Source organism: Amphibalanus amphitrite, unplaced genomic scaffold (genome assembly GCF_019059575.1).
Source record: "Amphibalanus amphitrite isolate SeventyFive unplaced genomic scaffold, NRLGWU_Aamphi_draft 000186F_arrow, whole genome shotgun sequence".
In the NCBI taxonomy this organism is placed as follows: domain Eukaryota; kingdom Metazoa; phylum Arthropoda; class Thecostraca; order Balanomorpha; family Balanidae; genus Amphibalanus; species Amphibalanus amphitrite.
Window position 1 is genome coordinate 417,551 of NW_024881681.1, and position 15,395 is coordinate 432,945.

The 15,395-nt window shown below is 47.7% G+C and overlaps 1 protein-coding gene across 2 annotated transcripts in view; it reads right to left on the bottom strand.

Annotated features, from left to right (window-relative positions):
- Positions 1-9,520, bottom strand: part of LOC122384317 (nephrin-like) — a 154,770-nt gene extending 145,250 nt beyond the window's left edge. For both annotated transcript variants that reach the window (XM_043371613.1, XM_043371609.1), the window contains exon 1: positions 9,192-9,520. The gene's annotated coding sequence lies outside the window, so the exon portion shown is untranslated. The remainder of the gene's footprint in view (positions 1-9,191) is intronic.
- Between the last annotated feature and the right edge of the window lie 5,875 nt (positions 9,521-15,395).

The following is a 15,395-nucleotide window of genomic DNA, read 5'->3' on the forward strand; positions in this document are numbered from 1 at the left end:
TGGCCGTCAGCAGTGGTCGACACGCTGCGCTCGGTCCAGCGCGCCTGGGTCACGGCAGGTCATTCACGGTCGCCGGGTGCCCTGCCCCACCGTCTGATGACCCCGGCCGCGCCCTCCCCTGCCGGCTGGGAGCGGTCGGTCGAGAGGAGGGGAAGGGGGCTGGGGTGGGTGGAGTTCCGGGTAGGTAGGTGCTCGCCGTCACCGGCCTCCGTTTTTGTTGCTGCATGTTCAGGGGTGTGATACCGGTATACCGGGTCCGCGTTATGCACAGCGCAGCTCCGGTCTGAAAGGCTCGAGCTGTGCCGGCGCCGCCGCTGTGTGCAGTGAACGGCCCGGCGGTGACTGGCCGTTCCCGCTGGTGGCACGGGGAGGGACGGCACGGACTCACGGCGTCATTGGTGACCGTGACTGGCCGCTCGGCGAGGCACGGTTCTGGTGCGCGCCGCACCCGCGCTGCTGACACGCCGGTTTTGGTTGTGTCTGGCTCACACCAGTCTGGGTCGCACCGCGCCGGCCGGCCGCCAATGCTGAGCTCGCAGCTTCCCGCCCGCTAACACGTCACGAAGGTCAGCTCACGATCACGGTGACGTCACAAACGAGCATGTCACGATAGTGTCACGAACTACGCCACGGACCGTCACAGCGTGGCCATAGCGCAGCAGGTAAGTAGGCACACAGTTGCCTCTATGGTATGGGGAAAGAGGCGTCACGGTCATCGCAGCGCGTGCCTCGGTGTTTTCCCTACAACTGTGGAAGTGATACGCCTGCGATTTATGGTATCGTTTATAGGCGCCCGCGGGAAAACGGGGTGGTAATGCACCACGTGCCACCCGTCACGCAAGCACGCACACAAGCATTTGACGCCGGCACGCGTGGCATTGGAGGGTCGCGTGCGTGCACGAATGGAAGCGCTCTATATGCATGAGCAAATACTCGTATATCCATACACGTGAAACGCATACCTATCCGTATGTTCTTACACGTCCGTGGTTACACGCTCAGACGCACGCCCCTATATCTCACATATATCCCTCTCCTCACGCACAACAAACGTTCATCAATTTCATTCAGGCCGCCGTCCGCACAAAACCAGAGGAGAATCGCTCCGGCATCGCAATCATATGTCGGCCAAATGGACCCGCATCTGAAGCAAAAACTCCACTATCACCGCACTGTGAAGAGGCGAGCGAGTGTGCTATTTGTCAGAAGTGGCCCGCTCGCAGTGTTCGTTAGAACTTCCGAGGCTATAAAGCGCATTAGTTTGCCGAGAACGTGGCCGGCTTTTGTCCGGAGAGCGCATTACACGGCGGAATGATGCAGGGATCCCCTCCATATCGGACTCCGGAGTTCTGATCGGCCGGCGAATGACGGCTTAGTGCGGACGGACGGTCTGAGGCGGCCGGTCTATGCGGTCACCGCGGCAGCCTCTGACTGCTTCTGACCGAGGCACCGGGAGAAGGCCGACATTCCTATCCAGTGATCGTATCCGTCTGTTCACGGAACTGACCGCGTCACGGCGCGCCGCAGGGAGCCGTGTCCGGCACGGCACGGGCCGTGCTCCAGACTTCTCACCTCTTCGTAAAGCTCAACGAGCCTCCTGCCTCCGTCGTTAAACACGTGCGGCCGCCGAGGCCGGGCACGTTTCTGTCGGCCGCGGGTCAGCTGCTCCCACGGGGGTCGTATCGCCACAGGCCGTGATCCCCCAGTAGCCGACCCGCGGCAGATGGGGAGCAATGGCGGCCGCTGGATGACCTTCGTGCTCGTCTCTGTTGGCAGGCACATCCATCGACCAATGTGTCGGATGCCGAACGGCTGCCCCAAACGGCCGACCATGTCAGGTCACGAAATGGACGGCGTGGACGCGACAGCGGCGCAGTCTCATTTCCAGAGACCGTCTCCAACGGTAGCGTCGTCATCGCTCCCATCACGGCACCGCCGCCGTGAGCTAAAGCTTTGACCGCTGAAGGTTTCTGCGACCTGCCAGACTCGTCACCTCTGCCTTACGCCCACCTAAAGGCAGAAAACAATCATTCAACTTCGCCAGACTTTTCCAGGAATGCATTGCCAATCATTTAGCGGCTCCCGGTACGGTCGGCTCCTGTGATCCTGAGCGGGGGCGGCGACGGAGACGGTGGGGACCGGCGGCGGTCGGCTGCGACCGGTTCGGACCCGACTCTCTGTCTCGTGAGTCCGGGACAGTATTATTGGTCATGCCACTGGCGAGCTGCGGTTGTTCAGAGCAGCCGCAAGGCCGCGTGGGCGGGGCTGCGGGACGGGCTGTCAGGGGGGGGGGGGGGGGAATCCGTCTGACGAGCGTCTGCCGTGCCGCGGTGGGCTGGGTCACGGCACAGCGTCTAGACACGGGCGTCCGACAGAAACGGTCCGTGGGAACCGGCGCCCTGGGGTGTCGTGACATGTGAGCCGTGTTTTGAGCCGAACTTTTCGCACAGTCTGCCCATGCCTACCTGCCAGGGCTTCCCGATAATGGAGCGTTCGGGACCACCATTCGATACCGCAACTTCTGACGGTCACGGCTCTCCAGTATTGAACTGCGTGCCAGAATCGCTCATCTTCCTGAGTGCCGCACCGGACTCCTATACCGAGCGCTGCACGTGCGTGTGCGTGCCTTGTCCTCCGGTCAGTCGACAGTGAAAACGCATTTGGTCCTGTGCACGGCACTCTACCAGTCGCTGCGGCCGGCCCTCGCCAGTCGACACGCTACCTTCTAAGAAGTGTCATGACCGTGGATACCACACTTCCTTGTCACGGAGGCTCGTTGTCTGGACAGTGCGGTGCACGCCACGCCGACACCTTACCCCCCGGCCCCTGGCTGCAGCGAGCCGAATGTGGCCTTGTCCTCCTCTAAGCTGGTTCTCCATTGGTATGGTTCTAACTTCAGTGTGCCTTTGTCACGGGTTCTGTCCTGAAGAAGGTTTATACGTCAGTTGCCAATCTGCTTGACGGGAAAACCTAAATATCGTGCTAGTGAAATGCCAGAACGATCGCTGGCTGTTCTCGGAAGCCGTTTCTCGCCGGATCAAAAACGTGAGGCATGGTGTTAGTAGTGCCAACGAAGGGATTAACGTTTTACGTCAGCAACTCCTGACTATGAAACTACCGAATCCTAAGGTATTTCGTAATGTAAATGTTACTTCAGATTAACGCAAAATAGCCGCATTTTTCAAGTTACGGCATAATATTTTGGTCTATTCGACTCAATAAGCTGAAAGTTGAAGCGCTCAGCACATTCTTGATCATTTAACCCTCGCCCGCACATGCCATTTTCCCATCCTAGAACGCACATGGGGGGGGGGGTGGTTGCCACCCCCCCCCCCCCGCGCCATTTCGTTCCTGTTGGAGATAGAGCTTAGCGGTAAAGACCAAAAAGATTCTTTGGGAAGAGACGAATCCAATGATACCCAGTTTTACCTTCTCAGGTCAGTCATTGACCTTCCAGGTCAGGTCAAACTAAAAAATGTTGCTGTTTTGGGTCACCGTTTGATATCAAGTGCGCTGCTTATCATATACCGATGACGATGCCGTTTTCTGGTGCCAAGCCAGCTAGAACCTCTTTCTCACACTACCCGACCAGGTTTTTGCTGCTGAGGTCATTTCAGGTCAAGTTAGGTCAAGGTCAATTATATGTGTTTGTATGTCTGTGTGTGTCTGTGTGTATACTGATGTGTGCACCGATTGTTTATGTGTCCATATTACATGAAATCATGATCTGAGAAGCTTTTACCAAAAATGCAGTCAAAAAACTTCACAAAAAGTAAATTCCGCTTGCCTAAAACGCAATTATCTTAGATGACCTAGGTTGACCTTGACCTTGACCTTGACATCTGTACATCGTCGAACAACATGTTCCATGATAGGTGGGAGGTAAGACTGGTAAAAAAGTCCGAAATCAAGGTGTCAAAAGCTCACAAGGCCCATAGCCAACGCAAGATGTCGAGAATTGGCCATTTGGGTCATGACATGACCTGAAAAGGTCATATCTCCGAAACCAAAAGTCACAGAAACTTGAAATTTTCAGTGGACATCAAGAAAGGATAGAGGAGCAGCTATACGAAAAATCAGCCTTCTAGCTCTAAAAATGTTGAGTGCAGAGCAGAAAGACTACCTGGGGGGGTGGCAACCACCCCCCCCCCCCATGTGCGGGCGAGGGTTAATATCATCATCATCATCATCATCACTCCGTTTATTACTTCAATGCACAAAACCATCATGAGAAATATCTGAGAATTGGCAAGATCGGAAACAGTTTGCCTACCAATTAATTAATATGAGTAGAGTATTATAGATGACAGGCGAATCGTTTCTCTGTTGATCGAGACAACAAAGGCTCACGACTGATTTCTGTTCGAAATTGTACAATCTGGCGTCGAAACAAAACTGTGTACGATACCTAACGTCTTTCTGAAAAGCTGCTTTATAATTTTCTAATGTTTTCAAAACAGGGCTTATGTTTTGAATCGCTGTGTTTCCCTGGTTACATTACAACCATTCACCCACTGTCAGCGTACGGTCGTCAAATTATCCCGATTTAAAGCGTAAAAACAGGAACGACGTGCAACTGCGGTGTCAACAACAGGAAGCACCAATGAGACTCGAACCCGAATTCCGCCGTGCCTGGCACATGGCCGTCAGCCACCCAGCCCTCTCCCTTCTCCACCACTACTATGAGCTGGGGCATTCCACGATAGATCGTACCACTTTTTTCCAATTTGACACCCTTATCTTTCGGAATTTGACGAGAATTGGTCTCAGGGGTAATCAGGGGCTCTGAATCCACCTGTAACAATTTCAGGCTTATCAGATAAGTATTTTTTTAGTTATGGTGTATAACATTTTTTGGATCTTGCTTTGCAGCGCTAAGTTTGGCGGGCTGTAACTCTAAGACGGAATATTTAAATGCCAAATGTCATATAACATTGAACTTGCAATGAAACAGAGATTAATATGTATTTTTGAAATTTCGAAAAATACGCTATTTTTGATATATGACATATCGAGTTTTCTTTCATTTTTATTTTTTGGACTTTGGGACCAATTTTTTTTTTGAATTTTTATTTCTTTAAAAAAAATATTTGGCTCATTGTTAAGAACTATGCAAAAAATTAGGAAGGTGTTCTTTCTATAAATGTATTTATTTTTTATTTATTTATTTATTTATTTGGGGTCAAGGACAACAGGCATACGTGGGCCCATTTAATGTCCAAGCACTCAAAATCAGTCAAATGTTACACACAAACACTGGGACAAAAACATTGCAACTACGATACAATTTTAAAATTCTTTTACATATGTTGACACATTGGCCCTAAGTTCCCTTAAAGAGTCATGGAATACATCAGCATCAGTACACTGAAACAAAAACTTATTAACAAACGATGGTGCTCTAACAAAAAGTGACCTTTGTACCGCGTCTACTCTCGCAAATGGAACATGAAAGACACCACGTGCTTGTTCGGTGCTTCTCGTTGCCCTTGGCGCGATAAATAGAGGGAAATGGGCTAAAAGGGCTGCACAATCAGTATGATTTTTATACAATTTGGCAACAAACATAATGTCATATTGTCGACGCCTATTCTCTAGACATGCGACGCCAAATAATCGCAGCAAGTCACTGTAATCAATAGCTGATGGTGAGTCTTGACATCGAGTATAACAATATAGCCAATATAAGAAACGTTGTTGCACCCTTTCGATTCTGTCCAGGTACGTTTTTGCGGCACCTCCCCAAATAACACAACAATACTCGAGAATTGCTCTAACGTTACCATAATATGCTGTTAAAATGGGCTTCCAGCTAAATGTTTTGACCTTGTGACCGGTTTGCATCGATCTCATGATGAGACCCATGACTCTGTTAGCTTTTGATACTGTTGTGTCTATATGTTTGCTGAAAGTCAATTTGGTATCCAAAACAACACCCAAATCCCGAATGGTTTCAACGTTTTCCAGACAGGTCCCATTAATCATATAACTATAAACAATGGGATCACGTCTGAGGGTTACCCTAAATGACTTGCATTTATCAGCATTAAGCTTGAGTTTCCAGCTTTTGGACCAGTTATAAAGCTGTGTTAGATCATTTTGTAACAATGTGGTATCATTCTGTTCTGATATCACTGAAAATAACTTTATATCGTCTGCAAACATGAGACAGTTGGTTTGAACCATTCGTGGAAAGTCATTAATAAAAAGAGCAAAAAACAAAGGTGAAATAATACTGCCCTCTGGGGTACCCGAAATAACATTCTGCCATTCAGAACATTTGCCATTTACAAATTACAAATTACAAATTACAAATTACAAATTACAAATTTTTTACGTCACGATAACGGTTTCGAATAGTGATTTCGGGAGGGGAGCTTACAAATGGCGTGGTAAAGCTGCCTAGTGACATCACGGGTTACTGAAATTTCAATTCAAGTCTGAGTCATCTGAAAAAAAAAGTGAAAAAAGGGTTCATTCAACCCTCTTTCCTATAAGCGCGAGGGTGAAAAAGGCTGTTTGGTTCTGACATTGTTTTGGACGCCAATGACCATAGCTGTCCGAGATGAAAGTTACAGGACGCATACATGGTGTCCTCCAGAGGTCTCACAACTTGTATATCTGGGAATTTTTCAAGGTTACATGAGGTCAGGTCGGTCACGTGACATCACTGTTATAAATCAATGGGGAAATATAAAAACTGTTATTTTGGCGCCGAGAATGATCTAAAACTATCCCACGTACACGGTATCGTGATTTCATGCACTCCTTGCAAAGCCCAATGCTTTACTTTTGCATTGTAAACCTTGCGTGACGTCATTTATGACGTCATTAGGGTCGTACGAGTTTTTCGTCAATAACTCCCGATCAAATCGAGCTAGAGAGTCGGGAAAGCCACCAATGGACTCGGGAAGACCTTCCGAATCGAATGATATGTCATATGATACCCTTAGCCCAGCTTCGTGACCTGAGGGGCTCTGACCTGACCTTGACCCGAGGTCAACTACTTAAGTTGACCTCACCCTAGCAAAAAGTATACCATTCGATGCACCTGAGCTAGGCGAACACAATGATGCCAAAATCGCGGCTCTGCGGCCATTTTTTGCGAAGTTATTTACTAAAAACCGAACCCGTAACTTCAGTCACGTGACCTGACCTCAGACGCTACCGGTTAACCTGAGACCTTAAAATCGGGTACCATTCGCTGCGACTTGTAACGGCACACACGCTCGTTTTTTCCGCGAGGCTCTAGCTCTATTAGAAGCGAAACGGCGTGCTGGGGTCGTATCAACCCCTCCGAAACCCATTTTGTTTGCGGGAAAATGAGGAACTTATACAAAGAACACCTTTCTATTTTTTTGCATGTCGATTTGCAATGACATGAAGATTATTTTGAAAAAATAAAAATGTGAAAAATTTTGGTCCCAAAAGTCATTAGAGGCAAATGAAAAAAGATTAAGGTTTTTGCTCAACAATGAAATTTTTTCTTTGGAATTTTTAAATAGTAATATTAATTTTTGATTCATCGCAAGCTTAGTGTTGTTTACTTTTTGTTGGTTGCTTAACCCGTTCTTGAGTTATAGGCCATCAAACTCACCGTTACATACCGAGGTTAAAAAAAGGAAATGCAATATAACTCAAAAAGTTTTGATCTGAGAAGTCTGATATTTTGCCAGGCGTCTTTGGGGCCTATGATTACCCCTAGGACCGATTTTCATTAAAATCTGAGAGATGAGGGTGACGGGCCTGGTACGATCTATCGTGGAATGCCCCAGCTGTCTTGTAGTTTCCACTATTTTCCACTATCCATGTTGTAATTGTGGGAGCTTGCACACCACCCAGCTTCTCTACGCTTTCCTATACGATCGTGGCTCATGGCTGTCGTTGGAAAAGTGCGGACATTTTCGCAGAAACTTTATAATGTCCGAAGTTCCTAATTGTATGTGTACCAGCCAACAAAACGAGCGTTCGATCTGTCTGGTGAACTGTAACTTCAGCCGCTGTTTACATTCAATAGCAGCTCTACTAACCAGTAAATAATGACGAGTTTCTGTCCCACACAAAACGATTGTATTATGCCATCTTTCATAACATTATGTTCAACTAATGATCGAAACTTAGTAACTTACGTAAAACTAGTCGAAGGCCCTTTCACGTGATAATCAAGAGGAAAATGAAAACGATGGCAGATTCATATATCATAGAAGTGCTAAAAGTAGCGATGGCATCGCGTGAATAACGATGCATAAAATATCTTACTAGACCAAGGTCGGCACAGACGGTTGCAGGCTGATCGATAGGGACTCTTCATTATAGGCGTTGGAATCAGGGGGCTCACGGGAGCTGAGCCCTTCCGAACTCTCAGCCGTAATGTGCTCGAGCCCTCCCCCCGCCCCCCAGCATGAGACATCTAAAATATCTACCAAGTACCAACCTTTCTTGGAATCAAAGTCAAATTATGAAATCTGGGATGAAACTCATCTGGTGACCCGGGCTGGTGTCATACGGGGTGGATAGACTGTGCCGCTGAACACATAAGCCAAGCGGCACAGTCTACCAATACCAGGCGGCTGCTGCCAGTGCTCAGGCGTAGGTTACCGGTGGATTAAAGAGCCCATCGATCATTATGTAAGCGACTGTACTGGAATGTCTCTATTGAGCTTTGCCCTGATAATTCACCGATAAAAAACTATTAGAGTAGAGGTATCTATTTAGCATGAAACATTTATAATGCACCGGTTATTATTTAGAGGTTGAGAAAAAATAAAATAAGCCAACTTGTACCCAATTTGTCTTGTCATGTTACAAAAATGAGAAACATGAATGTTATAGATCATCCACGGATCCCCTTAGTATCGAAGGGTAGTCATCAAAAAGCCATCATCGTCGTGTAACTTCAGACGTTCTCGCTTCAGTGACTGGCTTACCACATTTCCCACATTGCCGCGCGTTGTCGCCACATTATTTCCATATTTCCGGACACAATTAATGCCACCGATGGAAGACATTGGTGAAATGCATGCATGGAAAACAGGCTTCTTCTAACCGGTACACACTCTTAGAGAACATCTAGTATCTACTTATCAGAGAAGCATGCCTTTGAACACAGCACGCTCTTCGCGCTATGTTATGGAAGCAGCGCAGGCGACAACACAGAGGGGTGGGGAGGGGAAGCAGTGACCTTGACTGACCTGATTGGACGGATTTTGTCGACCAGGGACGCGCTTCTGTGACTCCTGTGTGGCTGGCCCGTGCCGTGTAGCTGGTCCGTCCCGTGAAATGCGGTCACTCCGTGTAGTAAGTCCGTGCCGTGCCGTACGGCTGGCACGTGCCGCGCCGTGTCGTCTCTCCTCCCCACACGTGGGCTCTCTCGTGGCAATCAGAGTCCTAAGCGTCACCAGAGCCGCTCTCTTACCTCCCACCTCAGACCCAGCCAGTTTCCAACTGGCCAGCCGGTCGGCCGGCCGGTTCCCTGGCGGCTCCTGCCTCAGACGGCACGCGCCGTGAGCTGCCACAGCCCCCGCCCGGTGCGGTAGAGAGCTGCCCCAGCTCCAGCCCCAGCCCCCGCCCGCCCCAGCTCTAGCCTTTTGCGGTAGAGAGCTGCATCAGCTCCAGCCCCAGCCCCAGCCCCGCCCCAGCCCCAGCCCCAGCCCCGCTCGGTAGAGAGTTACCCCAGCCCCAGCTCCCGCTCTCTACACATGCCAGGTCGGCGATCAGCTGATGGACCGCAGTGGGAGGAGGCAGGGGAGAGCACAGAGGTGTCACGGTGCGGGGCGCTGCTGCAATGATGCAGAACGGTGCGCCGCAAACCAGAGTTAACTGGGAACGGGGTCAGATCCTGGTATAAAGTAGGATGTGTGAAAGAGCCGCCTGTCGGCCCCGGAACGGCGTGTAATTAATTTACGATGAATGACAAGTAGCACAGGAGTTGGCTAAAGAATATTGAAATATGTAAAACGGTAGGTATTGAGCATTCACCATGCTAACTCAACTTACCCACCTAAACGCATATGTTAACATACCTTACAACATGAGCAAAGTCATAACGTTTACTGACGTACATACCAGCGAGCTTTTTCCAAAATCCAAGATAATGATTCCCAATCCTTTCCGATAAAAACATTGAGATGTTGATTCTAAACAACCAGAGGCTGGTTGTAAATCGTCCACAATGTGATGGATGGATCGATTTGTGAATGCAGATTCAGGACATAAATAAAAAGAGCCCGTGACCTCTCTCAAGATGGCAATGACATTTACAGGGTCGAATATAAAAAAAATCCCTATACCTACATATTATATATTCCGTTGCGAGACATAGATAGCATAACTAGTATGGAAAACCATAAGGTACCTACTGCAAATGGCAGACGAGTTAGAGTGTGCAAATCATGATACAAGCAGTGCTACGATAACATCCAGGATTTAACTCAAACATTGAAAACCAAATTCACTTTATTTATCATCCGTTAACTACATTGTAAGCGTTGACCACTTGACCGGTGAGCATTCTCAGTAGTTTCAAACCGAATTATATTGCTCATGAAACACTTCCACATGGATTTCAAGCAGTGGACGACGAAACTTTATCGGCAACATTTCACAAAATTAGCATTGCATAGGTCCATGACGATTGATAGTGCCCCTAAGTGATGTTCATGCAAATCCTATTTACATCGCACGCGAACATCGATCGTAAAGTTGGCCGTTTGGCGGCAGTGCGGCCCACCCAGCGGTCAAAGACAGGGTCCCTTTGTTCTCCGGCCAGAGGCGCGGGAGGATCCGCCATCCGCCCATTGAGAATTTACTCAGCGTGCCCAAAGTATGCCAACTATCCCGTGCTAGTTTCGCAATAGGCGCTTTTGCCGCCGGGTACTGGAAGTCATTTGAATAGTATGCGTTGCTCACGCGCCGCGCAATCTTGGGTCTTTGATTATCTAGTGCAGTTGCTGTGACCTATAGAGATGAAATCAATTTGTAACATTCCAGTATAGGTTGCGAGTTACGCAACTCACAACAAATCTGATGAAGGCATATGTTCGCTGGTTGCCCAAGGCAGCGCAAAATTGACCTTCATTGTCGTTTCTTGTAGCGCGATTGTCCACAGGTCGCTATTGATTTAACGGTATATTTGTCAAAGGTCACAATCAACGTCGTCATTGAAGCACAGAAGTACAGGTGACGGTTAGAGATAGCAGGAGTGCATTTCTTTGTAAGAGTTGTAACCATGGGCGGCGCCACCGGGGGGGACGGGGGGGACAGGTCCCCCGCTATCGAAAGTTAGGGGGTACAGTACCCCCCTATCGGCGAGGCCCGTTCAATAGTTGATAATAATGCATTATAGAGCTATCCGTCGCATTTAATGCATCGTTGGTTAATCAAGGCAGGTTCTGAATAAAGATTGCTGTTGGGATGCATCGCAGGGGGTCCTGGCCATCTGCAAAAGGTGTGGAGCTGTGATGCCTGTAGTTATAAGGTGATCGGCAGGGCCTCGGGGATCGTGCCCCCTTTTTGGGGCGCCAGGCAGGGTTATTAGGGGAGAGTGGGGCAAAGCGGCCATCCATCGTTTTAGCCCTCCACAGCTGGCGTCAGTTCCAATTTATGATTTCCAATTATACTTCTCTTTGCGGTCGTTCGAATGAGCCAGACCGGGGTTTCAGGCCCATCGCCATTGTTCTGTGAAACACGGAACAGCATTTCTTGCCAGGTTACCAATTATGTCTACAATTTTTAAATGTTATTTTATTCCATAACCGTTTGGAATTTTTATAAGCGTTTTTGTCCATGCATTGCGTGGTTATCGTACATGCCTTCTACCAATTTTAATGCTTTTTACCCCACTAATAGCTGAGCTGGAATATTTTTGTCTCGGACGGTATGCGCGGGGCAAAGCGGCCGGGGCAAAGTGGCCAGCCCCCAATTGGCCATAAGTTGTTTCCATCTGGATAAAAACATTATTTATATTCAAATGTGTCGTCATGCATTCATCTTGGCCACTTTTTGGCTACATGAGTTACCAAATTATGCAATTAAATGTTTTTCCAAGAAAATTCTTTCTTTGTTTAGCAATAGGTGGGAAGATAACAAAGTAAACATCCATCTTCCCTTAAACCTTGTCACCATCAAATACCCTAGTCGTGCATTAGGCAACTATTCTGTTTCTCATATCGGGACTTGAGAAGTCGCCAGTGGCCGCTTTGCCTCAGGGATGGGGCAAAGTGGCCAATATGCTATAGGTTTAAAGTTTTGTCAATATCTCCCATATGTGAACGCCTTTGGAAATGAAACGCAGTTGGAATAAAAGACAATTTAATAGGGATCACATTGGTATAGAAAGAATCTTTCCAAGTTTAAAAATCAAGCGTCGGCATCGTTAGAAACGTTAGGGTGGCCGCTTTGCCCCACTCTCCCCTACTTATTACCTCCCCACCCCACTGCCAGACTCCATTGCCGATAAAACCAAGTTCACTGAAATTCCATAGATTTCCGTTACTATATGAAAATTTCCATTCCTAATTAGTCAAATTCAAGCATGGCAGTTCTACCACAGGAACCATTTGAAATCTATGCCATTTAAACCCAGCACTTGTGAGGAGAAGTGTTCGGATAGATCACAGGCAGGACCAAAAAAAGCACGCAGTAGCCCAAGACCTTATAATTGGATATAGCATCGGCTCCCTCTCGTCAAGGGGTTCGATAGCACTCGTTTTTTTTTCTGCAAAACTAAGTTCGGTCGGCGGCCGAACGGCTGGGGGTCTAATCGAGCCCCCCATCCCTCCCCTTCTTACGTCAGCGGCTGTGAAAATGCCATTACCAGCTGTTGAAACATGGCAATTGCTTTTGCGTGAGTGCACGAAAGGGTTTTAGGTCCGTGATACGTGAAAGGTTCTACATGAAAATTGAGATACACCAGCTTATCAAATTGTGCTCACTGTGGTGCGCTCGGTTTTACCTTGACTAGTCTTTGAATTCTGGGGTGAAACAGACCAGTCAAGAAACCTGTTCCATAAGGAGAGCCACTAATGCTAAAGAGATGTGGGATGAGGTTTCCAGAGACGTTCATTGCCTCCCAAAGGGGGTGCCCCGCCATTTGCCAATCCCTGCTGTAGTTGTTACGATTGAAGGGTGAATATGAGAACGATGCAGGTCGTGCCAGCTCGATCATGACGAACACAATGGTGCCGACATCACAGCTCTACTGCCATTTTTGACGAAGTTAATCAACAAGCACCGGAATCCTACCCTGGGGCATTTCACCTGCAGAGGTCGCCGGACCTGAGACCCTTTCACTCAATTTTTTTTCAACGGTGCATGCGCTCGTTTTTCCCGCGAAGCTCTTGGCAAGTAAAATCCATCAGAAAGTGTGATCAAATAACGGCTGGTGACCTTCCATGACCTAGCATGGCCTTTTGAGTGACCACCGATGACATGACCACTGACGGCTAGCCATTAGCTGCACCCTGCCCGTTGCATATGGATCAGGTGGTGATGTCATGATTCTGAAATTATATTGCAGTTTTGGCGCACTTGACAGAGCAGAAGACATTCCCACTTTTCCTCCATGACTATATGATGGTGAAGCCCTGAAGCTGACCAGACGTAAGATCGAAAATTTGAAAGTACGAAACGTAAGAATAGCTGGCACTGCTACTCATACCTAAGCAATTCGCAGCTTGTAGGAAACCAGCTTTGAGTTGGCAAGACTGCAAATTTTGATTTAGAGGCAAGGATGTCAAGAAGGTGATCGATCTTAGGTGTCCTAGGATAAGTTTGGAAACGGGATGCACCATTCGATGTGTTTTGGGCCTTGCCAAGTTTCGCGGCGTTACGTGCCTCGTTTTTTTTTTTTTTTTTGCATACACGATCAGTATCTACTTTTGGGATTTTCGATTTTCGGTCCCCGTCCCCCCCTATCGAAAACCCGTGGCGCCGCCCCTGGTTGTAACAGGTTCACCAGCTGTCTGTTCCAGCTGGGAACTAATAAAATATTTCGACTGAGCCACCAGTTACCTTTGAAGGACAGAGCATCCACAATCCAAACATTTCGGCTGGCGGAAGGTACAAAATGCATGAAACCAAGTATTCACCATTCCCTAATACGATCATATTTAATGCCTTTGGGACTTTTATAATCTTCTTCATTGCTATTCACATTTTGACTTTTAATGTCATTTTCCATGAACAATGCAACCTACATACTTTGGGAGTTCTCCATAAGCTGCCTCCTCCAATGATTTCATCAATATGATAGTGTATTGCGCAGAATTGTCATGATGCTAATTCTTGGCTGAATGAAGCACCGTGCTACTATATTTCAACACGATTATCAGCAGTCCAAATAACGAAGCAGACCAGTCACGAACAAAAACCACCGATGCTTGCCCACGCTCGACAAGAAACTACAGGTCATCTCTAAATGGCGACGCGTCTTATGCTCGGCAGAGCACCGATACTCTTTTGCCTCATGTTTTGCTCTGACCTGAGGGACATTTATAGAATGATGCCCAAAACACTTCGAGCATGTCCGAAACCGTCGCGCCAAAGACAGAAAAGATAACCACCATGCGCGTAACGACCCAAAACTAACACCAAAAAAGGCCAAACAGATGGGGCGAATCTTGATAAGGTGTGTCGAGCCCGTTCCAATAGCCCATTCGACATCAGGCTGGTTGATTAACTCGCATGTCGGTGCCGTGCGACAGGCCATTAGGTAAAAACACCAACCCACCGGGCCGCCAGGGTTTTGTCGAGACACTTTTTCCGCCGGCGCTGCGTGGTGTCGGCGATAACGATTCTTCAAACAAACGCACTGATTACATTCAGTCGCAGGGTCCGGACCGACTTTTGGCGATGTCGGTGTCTAGAAAATCCTTGAATGTGGGGCAGGGGTTGAGTCCGTGGATGGATTCAAGATTTGCGCCTGTTAGACTGCACGGCATTATTCATTTACGCTTCACTTTTAAAAGCTTTTTAACGCAATGTCGGTGAAGTTGACAGAAAGAAAAGTCAATAATTAAGACGTGAATTGAAAAAAAAATGTTATGTACAAAACATGGAAACAAACTATAAAACTTGCTAAATACTCAAGCATTTGACAAGTGAATAACCAAAAAATGTCGCTTAAGAGAACTATAGAATTAGTAAAATGTATAAGGGTACACTTTGTTTATTCCTTGAAAATAGTGTCACTACACTGCACACATGTATTTCCTTGCTCGGCGAAACTTATGCATTTGGTTGACCAGATGGCGTAGACATGTTTATATGCATAATATGATCCACTGGTTATAATCGAATACATATAAAAGCGTAAAATGAACGTTTCAACAATGACCATATGAGGCGCACCTCACCCATTCCGTTCCGGGTGGTCTGAGCGATAAACTTATCAGTAC